This window comes from Chiloscyllium punctatum, chromosome 21 (genome assembly GCF_047496795.1).
Source record: "Chiloscyllium punctatum isolate Juve2018m chromosome 21, sChiPun1.3, whole genome shotgun sequence".
NCBI classification, from domain to species: Eukaryota; Metazoa; Chordata; class Chondrichthyes; order Orectolobiformes; family Hemiscylliidae; genus Chiloscyllium; species Chiloscyllium punctatum.
In genome coordinates this window covers 18,014,957-18,027,852 of record NC_092759.1, presented here as the reverse complement: position 1 = coordinate 18,027,852, position 12,896 = coordinate 18,014,957, and the positions used below count along the sequence as shown (strand labels likewise).

The 12,896-nt window shown below is 44.6% G+C and overlaps 1 protein-coding gene across 8 annotated transcripts in view; it reads right to left on the bottom strand.

Moving 5' to 3' along the window:
- Positions 1-12,896, bottom strand: part of LOC140492615 (acetylcholinesterase-like) — a 69,937-nt gene that overhangs the window by 34,150 nt on the left and 22,891 nt on the right. For all 8 annotated transcript variants that reach the window (XM_072591634.1, XM_072591632.1, XM_072591627.1 and 5 more), the window contains exon 2: positions 6,659-6,740. The gene's annotated coding sequence lies outside the window, so the exon portion shown is untranslated. The remainder of the gene's footprint in view (positions 1-6,658; positions 6,741-12,896) is intronic.

Below are 12,896 nucleotides of genomic sequence, written 5' to 3'. Positions count from 1 at the left end.
CAATCCCAACCTCACCATCAAACCAGCGGATAAAGGGGGTGCGGTGGTAGACTGGCGCACTGACCTCTACACCACTGAAGCCAGACACCAACTCAAAGACACCTTCTTCTACCGCCGCCTCGACCATGACCCCACCCCCAATCACCAAACCATCATCTCCCAGACCATACAGAACCTCATCACCTCAGATCTCCCACCCAGAGCTTCCAACCTCATAGTCCGGTTTCCCCGCACTGCCCGGTTCTACCTCCTTCCCAAGATCCACAAGCCTGACCATCCTGGCTGACCTATTGTCTCAGCATGCTCCTGCCCCACCGAACTCTACCTACCTCGACACTGTCCTATCCCCCCCTAGTCCAGGAACTCCCCACATATGTTCAAGACACCACCCACATCCTCCACTTCCTCCAAGACTTCCGCTTCCCCGGACTCCAACACCTCATCTTCACCATGGATAGCCAATACCAATCAACCACACCGCCCTGTAGCCCAACATTTCAATTCTCCCTCCCACTCTGCCGAGGACATGGAGGTCCTGGGCCTCCTTCACCGCCGCTCTCTCATTACCAGATGCCTGGAGGAAGAATGCCTCATCTTCTGCCTTGGAACACTTCAACCCCAGAGCATCAATGTGGACTTTAACAGCTTCCTCATTTCCCCTTCCCCCACCTCACCCTAGTTCCAAACTTCCAGCTCAGCACAGTCCCCATGACTTGTCCTACCTGCCTATCTTCTTTTCCACTTAATCACTCCACCGTCCTCCCTTACCTATCACCTTCATCCCCTCCCCCACTCACCTATTGTACTCTATGCTACTTTCTCCCCACCCCCACCCTCCTCTAGCTTATCTCACCACGCTTCAGGCTCTCTGCCTTTATTCCTGATGAAGGGCTTTTGCCCGAAACGTCGATTTTACTGCTCCTCGAATGCTGCCTGAACTGCTGTGCTCTTCCAGCACCACTCTAATCCAGAATCTGGTTTCCAGTATCTACAGTCATTGTTTTTACCTAATCCCTCTATACCTCCATCTGCCATGACCAGGGCATCCAAGCCCTCCGTTTCTTCCTCTCCCGATGTCCCCAACAGTACCCTTCCACTGACACTCTCATTCATTTGGCTGAACTAGTCCTCACCCTTAACAATTTCTCATTCGAATCCTCCCACTTTCTCCAGACCAAAGGGGTAGCCATGGTACGCGTATGGGCCCTAGCTATGCCTGTCGCTTTGTCGGCTACGTAGAATAGTCCATCTTCCGTAGTTATACCGGCACCACTCCCCACCTCTTCCTGCACTACATTGATGACTGCATTGGTGCCACCTCATGCTCCCATGAGGAGGTTGAGCAATTCATCAACTTCACTAACACATTCTACCCTGACCTTAAATTTACCTGGACCATCTCTGACACCTCCCTCCCCTTCCTGGACCTCTCTATCTCCATCAATGACGACCGACTTGACACCGACATTTTTTTACAAACCCACCGACTTCCACAGCTACCTGGATTACACCTCTTCCCACCCTACCTACTGCAAAAATGCCATCTCCTATTCCCAATTCCTCCGCCTCCACCGTATCTGCTCCCAGGAGGACCAATTCCACCACAGAACACACCAGATGGCCTCCTTCTTTAGAGACCACGATTTCCCTTCCCATGTGGTTAAAGATGCCCTCCAACGCATCTCATCCACATCCCACACCTCTGCCCTCAGACCCCACCCTTCCAACCATAACATGGACAGAACCGCCCTGGTGCTCACCTTCCACCCTACCAACCTTTGCATAAACCAAATCATCCGCTGACATTTCCGCCATCTCCAAACGGACCCCACCACCAGGGATATATTTCCCTCCCCACCCCTTTCCGCCTTCCGCAAAGACCGTTCCCTCTGTGACTACCTGTTCAGGTCCACGCCCCCAAACAACCGACCCTCCCATCCTGGCACTTTCCCCTGCCACCACAGGAACTGTAAAACCTGCGCCCACACCTCCTCCCTCACCTCCATCCAAGGCCCTAAAGGAGCCTTCCACATCCATCAAAGTTTCACCTGCACATCCACCAATATCATTTATTGTATCCATTGCTCCCGGTCCGGTCTCCTCTACATTGGGGAGACTGGACGCCTCCTAGCAGAGCGCTTTAGGGAACATCTCCGGGACACCCACACCAATCAACCACACTGCCCTGTGGCTCAACATTTCAACTCCCCCTCCCACTCTGCCAAGGACATGGAGGTCCTGGGCCTCCTTCACCGCCGCTCCCTCACCACCAGACGCCTGGATGAATAAAGCCTCATCTTCCGCCTCGGAACACTACAACCCCAGGGCATCAATGTGGACTTCACCAGCTTCCTCATTTCCCCTTCCCCAACCTTACCCCAGTTCCAAACTTTCAGCTCAGCACTGTCCCCATGACTTGTCCTACCTGCCTATCTTCCTTTCCACCTATCCACTCCACCCTCCTCTCTGACCTATCACCTCCATCCCCATCCCCATTCACCCATTGTACTCTTTCTTACCTTCCCCCACCCTCCTCTCTGACCTATGACCTCCATCCCCACCCACATTCACTTATTGTACTCTATGCTACATTCTCCCCACCCCCACCCTCCTCTCATTTATCTCTCCACTCTGCAGGCTCTCTGCCTCTATTCCTGATGAAGGGCTTTTGCCCGAAAAGTCGATTTTCCTGCTCCTCGGATGCTGCCTGAACTGCTGTGCTTTTCCAGCACCACTCTAATCTCGAATCTGGTTTCCAGCATCTGCAGTCCTTGTTTTTACCTCCATATCTAAAGGGCTGGATTTATGAATGCAGATATTATGCTGCAGTTATACAACACACTAGTTAGACCCCACTTAAAGTACAATGAGCAGATCTTGGCACAACACCATAGGAAGGATATTTTGGCCTAGAGGGAGTTCAACGCAGGTTTGCAAGGATGTTACCTGGACTTCAGTGGTTACATTATGAGGAAGGATTAGGCAAATTAGGCCTTTATTCTCTAGAATTAAGAAGGTTAATTGGTGATCTAATTGAGGTGTTCAGGATATTAGCAGGGAAAGACCGGGTGGATAAAGATAAACCTGCCACTGGTTGAAGATTCTAGAAATGGGGGCATAGTCTAAGAATTAAAGCCAGGCCATTCAGGAGAGATGTTAGAAAGTACTTCTACACACAAGGAGTACACAGGAGGTTTGGAACCCTCTTCCTCAAATGGTGGTCAATGCTCACTCAGTTGTTAAATTCTGACTTAGACAATTTTTTTATTAAGCAAGGATTATGGCCCCAAGGCAGGCACATGGTGTTAGGCCACAGATTAGCCTTGACTTAACGGAATGGCAGAGTTGGCACAAGGGGCTGCAAGGTTTCCTCCTGTTCCTATATTCCTAGTCAGGAAGGCTAATAGTGTTGGCATTGGAGAATAAGAGTAGGGGGAGTCTTACTGCAACTGTACAATGTGCTGATGAAACTACATCTGGAGCACCGCGAGCAGTTTTGCTCCCCTTATTTAAGGAAAAATATCATTTCATTGGAAGCAGTTCATAGAAGGCTCACGAGGGTGATCATTTGCATGGGGTAGAGTCTTATGAACAAAGGCTAAACAGGTTGGGACTCAATTTACTGGAGTTTCCAAGAATGAGAGGTGATCTCATTGAAATATATCAGATTCATAAGCGGCTTGACAGGGTCAATGCTGACAGGATGTTTCCCCTCATGGGAGGGTCTTGGACTAGAGGACACTGTCTCAGAATAAATGGGCACCAATTTCAGACTGAGGAGGAACTTCTTCTCTGAAAGAGTTGGAACTCCTTGCCAGAGAGAACTGTGGTGGCAGAGTCTTTGTGTATATTTAAGGCTGAGATAGAGAGATTCTTGATCAATGGAGGAAATAAGGGTTACTAGGAAAATGCAGGAAAGTGGGTGTGAGGCATGTCAGATCAGCCATGATCCTATTGAAAGGCAGAGCAGGCTTGATGGGCCAAACCAAGTACTCTGTTGCTATTTTAATGATCTGATAGATGATTTGAATATTCAGAAGGAATTTCTTAAGGGTTGGCATTAAGAAGTTGTTTCCATTTGTGTGAATACAACAACTAAGGCACTATAAATATCAGGTAGTCATTAGGGTTGGAGATATAAGGAGAGGCTGGAGAAACCATGACTTATAAAGAACATTCCAGCACTGGAAGAGGCCCTTTGAACCCTCCAAGCCCATGCTGATCCAGATCCTCTATCTAAACTTGTCGCCTGTTTTCTAAGGATCTGTATCCCTTTACTTCCTGCCCATTCATGTATCTGTCTAGATACATCTTAAATGACGCTATCGTTCCCACCCCTACCACCTCCACTGGCAACGTGTTCCAGGCCCCCACCACCCTTTGCATGAAGAACTTTCCACGTATATTTCCCCCCAAACCTTTCCCCTCTCACTTTGAACTCGTGACCCCTAGTAATTGACTCCTCCACTCTGGGAAAAAGTTTCTTCTATCCAACCTCTCATGATTTTGTAGGCCTCAATCAGGTCCCCCCTCAGCTTCCTTGATTCCAATGAAAATAATCCTAATCTACTCAACCTCTCCTACAGCTAGCACCCTCCATACCAGGCAACATCCTGGTGAACCTCCTCTGCACCCTCTCTAAAACATCCACATCCTTTTGGTAATGTGGTGACCAGAACTGTCTGCAGTATACCTTTTTAAACTGGAGAATAGGAGGCCGTGGGGTGACCTTATGGAAGTTTATAAAATCATGAGGGGCATAGATAAAGCCTTAGGGTTGGGAGTTTAAATCTAGGGGGTATAATATTATGGTGAGAGGAGAATGATTTAAAGGGAATCTGAGGGGGAGCTTTTTCACACAGAGGATGGTTCATATGTGGAGTAATCTGCCAGAGGAAGTTGTTGATGCAGATGCAGTTAAAACATTTAAAAGACATTTGGACGGGTACATGAATAGGAAAGGTTTGGAAGGATAGGGCCAAATGCAAGCAAATGGACTAGTTTAGCTTGGGAAACTTGGTTGGTATGGACAAGTTGAACCAAAGGGCCTGTTTCTGTGCTGTATGATTCTATGACTCAATGATTTGGATATGCCGGTGTCGGATTGGGGTGTACAAAGTTAAAAATCACACAACACCAGGTTATAGTCCAACAGGTTTAATTTGAAGCACTAGCTTTCAGAGCGCTGTTCCTTCATCAGGAGCGGCGCTCTGAAAACTAATGCTTCCAATTAAACCAGTTGGACTATAACCTGATGTTGTGTGATTTTTAACTTATGACTCAATGAGTAATATATCCCTTTGAGAATTCAGGAGAAATGTCTTTACTCAGACAGTTATGAGAATGTGGAACTTGCTCTCACAGGCAGTGACGAATATTGATGCATTTAAAGGTGAAGTTGGACATGCATGCGAGGGTAAAAGAATAAGAAAGATCTGCTGATCAGGTGAAATGAACAGGGGGATGGAAGGAGGATTGTGTGGTGCAGAAACACCAGCACAGAGCAAGTGGGCAACATGGCCTCATTCCGAGATGCAAATGACTTTCTGAGCAGACTGTCAGGGGTAGGCCCATTTGGCCCCTCAAACCTCCTCCAGATCACAGGAAACTCCACTCACCTGTCTGTCATTCCATATCTTCTTGATGCCCCCACCTGACAAAATGGTGACAAGTCCCACTAGGCCACCATCAATAGACACATAGCAACAGTGGGGCGGGGCAGGGTGGAGGGCTGAACTAAGTCTGAAGTGCAGCAACGTGACAAGTGTTGGTTGCTGTTTACTGAACCTTGTACACAAGGACCTCTGTGACGCACCCAGTAAACCTGTTGCACTGCACGTGGTGATTCCAATCTGATCAAAGATCTAGTCAAGGACATGCCTGACTACTCCACTCAACTGAAAATGTTGGTGCTAATTGTGTTTCTTTTGTCCCCATACCTGAATTCATGAGACAAGGTAAGACGCAGAAACAGAAACTGAAATTACTGGAGAAATTCAGCAAGTCTGGGACATAGACCCTGACTACCTGAAAGGTTAACACAACTTTCTCTCCATAGACACAGTCAGACTTGCTGTGTGTCTCCAGCATTTTCTGTTTCTGTTCTTTAACATCTCCAGCAGTTCTTTGTTTTATTTTAAGATAACATTCAGTTGACTGACAGAAAAGTTTGCAAAACTCAGTTTTTTTCTAGCTGGTTATATGTTAAGTATGAATTCAATTTAAGTGATATCAAAAACACAGAACTCTGGAGAAACTCAGCAGATTAGGTCGCATCTGTGACAGAATTTGTTTTGAGTCCAACTCTTCAGAACTGCATTTTTTTTAAATACTGTTGACAAAAGGGAAAGAGGAATCTCTTGGTTTTATTCTCATTTTTTTTGTTCCACTTTATATCTGCTTGGGGACCAATAATTTTATTTTTAAAGTAAGTTAGCAGCCTAGAGAGTTGCGAGGTTGCAGGATAGCTCAGTTTTTAAGTTCTGCAAGAGCTGGACTCATCACTGGTGGTGTTCTGAATTGCTGATAATGAAAACCAGCAGGTTTCCAACAGCATTGGCAGCCTAATTGCTGATGAGCCTCACTAGCTATCATTGATTGAGTTGTGCACTTGGCATTCTACAGAATGTCCACACCCTGAAACTGTCAGTGAAGTTACCTGAAAGTGTGTTGGAAGTAGATTTGATGACAACTTCCAATAGGGTTTCGAACATATACTTGAAAAGGAAGAGGTTGCAGAGCTGTGAAAAGAACAGTGAAGTTAGATTTATTGAATAGGTATGAACAACTGGCATGAACAGGAAGGATCAAACAGTGGGAAATAAGATTTCATATAAATTCACACAGACATGTATTTTTTATCCAATACACATATCTATTTCATGTATATAGAACACAGAACATGACAGCGCAGAACAGGCCCTTCGACCTCCATGTTGCGCCGACCTGTGAAACCAATCTGAAGCTCATCTATCCTAAACTATTCCATTCCCATCCATATATTTATCCAATGACCATTTAAATGCCCTTAAACTTGGCGAGTCTACTACTGTTGCAGGCAATGCGTTTCATTCCCCACTACTCTCTGAGTTAACTGTATATTGATATTACCCTATTTTTACATATATAACATACTATTTATAGGTTCAAATATTAAACTAGAAGTAATTTATCTTTGACAATCATGTTTAATTGATTTAATTGAGGTTTTAAAACAAATAAGTGTGTATGCAGGAGATCTGAAATAAAAACAGAAATTGCTTGTGAAATGTTTTGGTTCGGTAACTTGAAATGTTATCTCTGCTTCCTTCCCACAGATATTGCCAGATCTGCTGAGTTTCACAGGCAATTTCTGTTTTTGACTGAGTTTTTGGATGAATAACAAAGAGAGTTGATGAGGGTAGTGCCATTAATGTGATCTGCATGGATTCAGAAAAGATGTTTGATAAAGTGCCAGATCACAGACACGTTCGCAAATTAGCAGCTCCTTGGAATAAAAGGGACAATGACAGCATGACTGAGCAACAGGAAGTACAGTAGCGGGGATTGGGTATTTGTCAGACTGCAGGATTGTACACACAGCAATTTCCCAGGCATTGCCATTAGGACCACTGCCTTCCTTGCTTATGACACAAAACAATCCAAACTCTGAAGAGAAGTGATAGATTTCAAGAAGGCACAGGATTATGGGTTTGGAAGACAGATGGCAGATTAAATTTAATTCTGAGAAGTGTAAAGTGATGCATTTTGATAACAAGTACGAAGAAGGGCATTTTAAAATAAAGAATACAATTGTAAAGGTTGCGCAGATAGACCTAAGCATAAACCATTGAAGCAGACAGCTTAGGTTGAGAAAGTGGATAATTAGGTAGTTAACTCTTTCTGTCTCCACGGAACTGCCAGACCCACTGAATTTCTCCAGCGCTTTGTTTTAAGAGTGACCTACTCAGTTGTCTGAAACCATGACGGAGAAAGTTCCGAACCACCTTCTCAGAGTAATTAAGGATGAGCGATAAATCCAAGGAATGAGATGAATGGCTGTCTGGTAGTGATTAATGTAAAGCATTGTTCTGTGACATCATGGTGAAATAACTGACCTGTCAGTAACCATCCTTCAGTTTAAAATGCCAGTTTCCAACAGCATCCGCAGCACGGCTAATGGAAATAGCTCTGGATAAATGTATCGTCGGAAAAGCTGACATGAATCATTCCCAGGACTTGTTAAGTTGGCCATGCATGAATACTATGTGACACCAGAAATGGAGAGCCAGTTGTTCAGCTCGAAATGGAACAGAAGTGCATGTGACATCTTAGGAAGGTGTAATTAAATAGTCACAATATATAAAGATTCAATGTCAACTTTTAAAAAAAGAGTGGTGGGAGGTTAATATATTTAACTGTAATAAGTCAGCCCACAGCACGTGGACTGCAGCGATTCAGGATGGCAGCTAACCACCACCTTCTCAAGATGCAAACAGGGATGGTCTATCAATGCTGGCCAGCCAGCAACACCCAAATCCCACAAATGAATAAAAAAAAGTGAGGGAATCTGTATACGTGCAACAATGTGAACAAAGTAATGTACATTGACAACAATGTCAATAGGACTTCTGTAACATGCCAGTAGTTTACCATCTGGTCCCTCCAATTCGAGGCTACTGAGCTGAATTATTCCCCCAAAGGATCAAACCTTTTCCCACTGTATAGAATCCCAATGGATCAAACCTCCACCCAATCACTCTCAAACGGATACCCTGGTACAATATTTATTCCTCAGATAGTATCACTAACAACAGATTATTTGATTGTCTATGGAAGTTTGTTACACAGATACTGGCTATGACATTTCTTACAACAGGAGAGTGATGACTCTTCAAATTCACTTCATTACTTGGCATATCTTGAATGCTGTAAAACCACTATCGGAATTATTTCTCATTTATATTCTTCTCTGAAGAACTACTTTTTTTTTACCATACTTTGTGTTAATTCTTCTTTGAATTCTACATTGACGTTTCTACCAGAGTTTACCAAATAAATTAATCTGTAATTACCATTCTGCTAGTAGTGGTGGTGCTGTTGTCCCACAGTATTGCCTCTGTCTGCAACTCATTGGAGAGAGAGATACTCCACATAATTTATAGTGAATGCCACCAAAAGATGTACAAGGAACGAAGGAAAATGATGTCACGGCCAGACAATGATACTGTCATGTACTGGAAGCTAGTTTAAGAGCTTCTTTGGCAGCCAGAGGTGTGGGATATCAAGTGCAGTTACCAAGTTCCCCTGGACACAAGTTCCATGGCTCACAGGTAGTGCAGTGGCTACAGTGGGCCAGGTGCTCCAACTCACCACTCTTTGGCACCAGCCTCCTTACCCTGAGCTGGTGACACCAGTATATGCATGCGCGGAGGCTTCCTGCGGGTTCTCATTGCCAGCCAATGTCACGTCCCGCAAGTGGAGAGAGCACTCAGAACTAGTCATCATAGAGCAACCCTCCCACCACACAAGCTTTCAGTTCTGTGATGTATGTCGAGTCTCCTCAAACTCAGTCCAAACACAACCCAACTCCTGAGTGAAGAGCGAACCTAGCAGATCGCACAATGCGAGATTAAATCAAACAAGCTCGGTCTGGTTTGCAGTTCAAAATATCAGGAAAGGCTGAACAGGCTGACATTCTTTTCTGCAATAAAGTGAAGGCTGAGGATTAAAGGATAGAAGGCTTTAATATTCAGAAGGGGTTTTCACAGGGTTGGTGTAAAGATGTTGTTTCCATTTGTGTGAATACAGTAGCTATGACACTACAAATATCAGGCACTAATAAATCCCTTGGGGGATTCAGGAGATACATATTTACTCAGAACGTGGAACTTGCTCCCACAGGGAGTCACTAAGGTGACTTATGTTGACGCATTTAATGGGGAAGATGGATAAGCACATGAGGGCAAAAGGATGAGAAGGACATGCTGATGGGGTGAGGTCAAAGGTGGGGGGGGGGGGAGGGGGGGGAATGGAAGGAGCAGAAACACCAGCACAGAGCAGAGGCATGATTTCAAGCTGCCAATATCTTTCTGAGCAGATTGTCATTTGGACCCTTCAGACTTCTTCCAGATTTGTCATCTTTCTTTCATTCAGAATTTTCTTGCTGCCTTCACCCAACAGAAATGGCTGAACCAGTTCAAATATGGGGAAAGACCTGGGCAAGGACATACCAATCCGCTCCAGTGAGCTTAAAATGTCAGTGCTTATTGATTTTTTTTTACCACTGAATGAATAAGATAACCCCGCAGAAAATCCCACGTGAGATCTTTCTGGCTGGTTATATATTAAGTATGGATTCAATTTAAATGGTTTTGAAACAAATACTGAGAACGCTGCAGGAAGTCAGCAGGTCAGGCACCACTTGTGGAGACAGAAACAGAGTTAATGTTTCGAGTCTGCAATGACTCTTCTTCAGAGTAATTAATGTTTTTCTCTCCACAGATGCAGCCAGACCTGCTGACTTCATGCAATGTTTTTTGTATTTGTTTCAGACTTTTAGTAGCGGCCTTTCTTTAAGAGTTAGCATTTTGATCCTGGAGATTTCAGAACTCTCCACCCAATCTCTGTGTTCTGAAGGGGCTAGTCATTGTCCTTAAACACATCAGCAATGCTGTTGAAGGACATATTACAGCTCAAATTTACCTTCGAAAAGCATCAGCAGAAGAGGGTGCTGGAATGTAGGGAGGGAGAGGAAAAGACTTGCATCTGTAAGGTGCCAATCACAATTTCAGGATGTCCCAGAACACTTTACAGTCAATGAAATACTTCTTATTGTTGAAACAGGAAATGTAGCAGCTAATTTGTGCATAATAGCTCCCACAAACAGCAATGAGATAATGATCAGGTTATCTTGTTTTTTTTTGGTGATGTTGACATGAGGGTCATGTAAAAGGGCTGGTAGATCCATGGATTAATATCTCATTTAAAAAATATAACACTGCAACACTCCACTATTGCACTGAGTGAGTCAAACTGGATTATGTGGTGAAGTCTCTGGAGTAAGACTTGAACCCACATGTCTAAATTGGGTAAGAGACAGTGCTACCTGCTAAATCATAGTTGATAGAGGAAGTTTTCTTACATTTAGACTTGTTTGTCATGGAGGTAGATGCTTGATGAGATTTTTCTTTTTATTGAGGTGTTGCAGAGTTGCCTTCTTGGGGATTGGTTCAGTTGGTCATGGTTGGTGTCATAATCTCAGTGGATTCTCCTGAGCTACAGAGAATTTAGGCTGGTTGGCTGTTGGATTTGCAAATGCTGCTAGGCATGTTAGAGAGCCCTAGGGTATGGAATGGAAGTAAGTGAGGCAGAGACTAGGTCCCTGAACAAGGAGCTTGTGTGGGTCAGAATATTGGCTGAGGGTCAAAATTATGCTTGTGTTTTGGCATCTTCTCCCAGTGATCATGAATAGTCTTACTTGGGTGGGAATGCTGTTTAAATGTCTGTAAAGAATGGGGTCCAAGTGACAAAACCTCCCGATCAGTAAAGTTGTCATGTGCATTGGTCAAATGGGTAAATCTGATTGTTGAGCAAAGTGGATCTGAGGTGATTGATAACTAAGAGAGAGGGGACAAGTAATCCTGAGGAGGATCAAGCACTGAGCTAAGATTTGTGAGTGGCACGATGGCACAGTGGTCAGCACTGCTGCCTCACAGCGCCTGAGACCAGGGTTCAATTCCCGCCTCAGGCAACTGACTGTGTGGAGTTTGCACGTTCTCCCCGTGTCTGTGTGGGTTTCCTCCGGGTGCTCCGGTTTCCTCCCACAGTCCAAAGATGTGCAGGTCAGGGTGAATTGGCCATGCTAAATTGCCCGTAGCGTTAGGTAAGGGGTAAATGTAGGGGTATGGGTGGGTTGTGCTTCTGCGGGTTGGTGTGGACTTGTTGGCCCGAAGGGCCTGTTTCCACACTGCAATCTAATCTAATCTATCTCTGTAATACTGAAAAAAATGCTTGGGAGTTTACTCATGCAGCAAGGCCCTTAATGACTCTTGGCTCCCTATAATTTATTCATTTACATTTGCTGACAAGTATCCTGTTTGAAAGCTGTCAACGTTCGCCTTAAACTCACACAAGAACAGCAGTTTGGTTAGGGGCAGCAACTCTGTTGACCACATCACCTAACCTGCCACCCACTGCTCCCATTCTTGCAATTGGCTAGCTGGCCTGCCCAGCTTAGGAGGCCTCACATCCCTCCTGCACTAAGTGAACCTTGTTACCAATTGGATGTTTACAGCTCCCTCTCCCATACTCTAATTGTCATAACGCAACTGGTAATGAAAAGCCTTCAAAGAAGAGAAAATCAACACATTTGTACAATCTGAATGGTATTTTCCCTTCCCGGGTCAGGCTCACAGCTACTTCTGTGATGGACACTTGCAATAGTCACTTGATGGTTGTCCTACTCCTACTTAGGATCTTACAGTACAGGGGGAGGCCATTCGATCCACTGTGCCTGTGCTGGCTTGTTAAAAGCCAGTTGTACCAGCAAACAAACATGAGTCAGCACCTTTATAGGAGACATGAATTCTGTGGAACAATAAATAATGAATCTGACAAAGCCCATCCCACCCCATTTCATCTGTACATTGTAGATCATTAACTGGGATTATCAGCACATCTAAATTGTTCATTCTCACAATACATTTTTCAGAATTGAATGTGATGACAATGGCCTTCAGTTCTACAGCCTCATGAACAAAATTCCCAGCCACTTCAAAGCAGCAACAACAGACATGTTAGGCAAACGGCTAAACATTTGAACAGGTCAGTTTGAAGGGAGTTGTAAAGTGAAATAGAGAAAGGGTAGAGAAGTTTAAGGAGTAAATTTTAGAGTCTAGTTGAAGGGATAGCTGCCA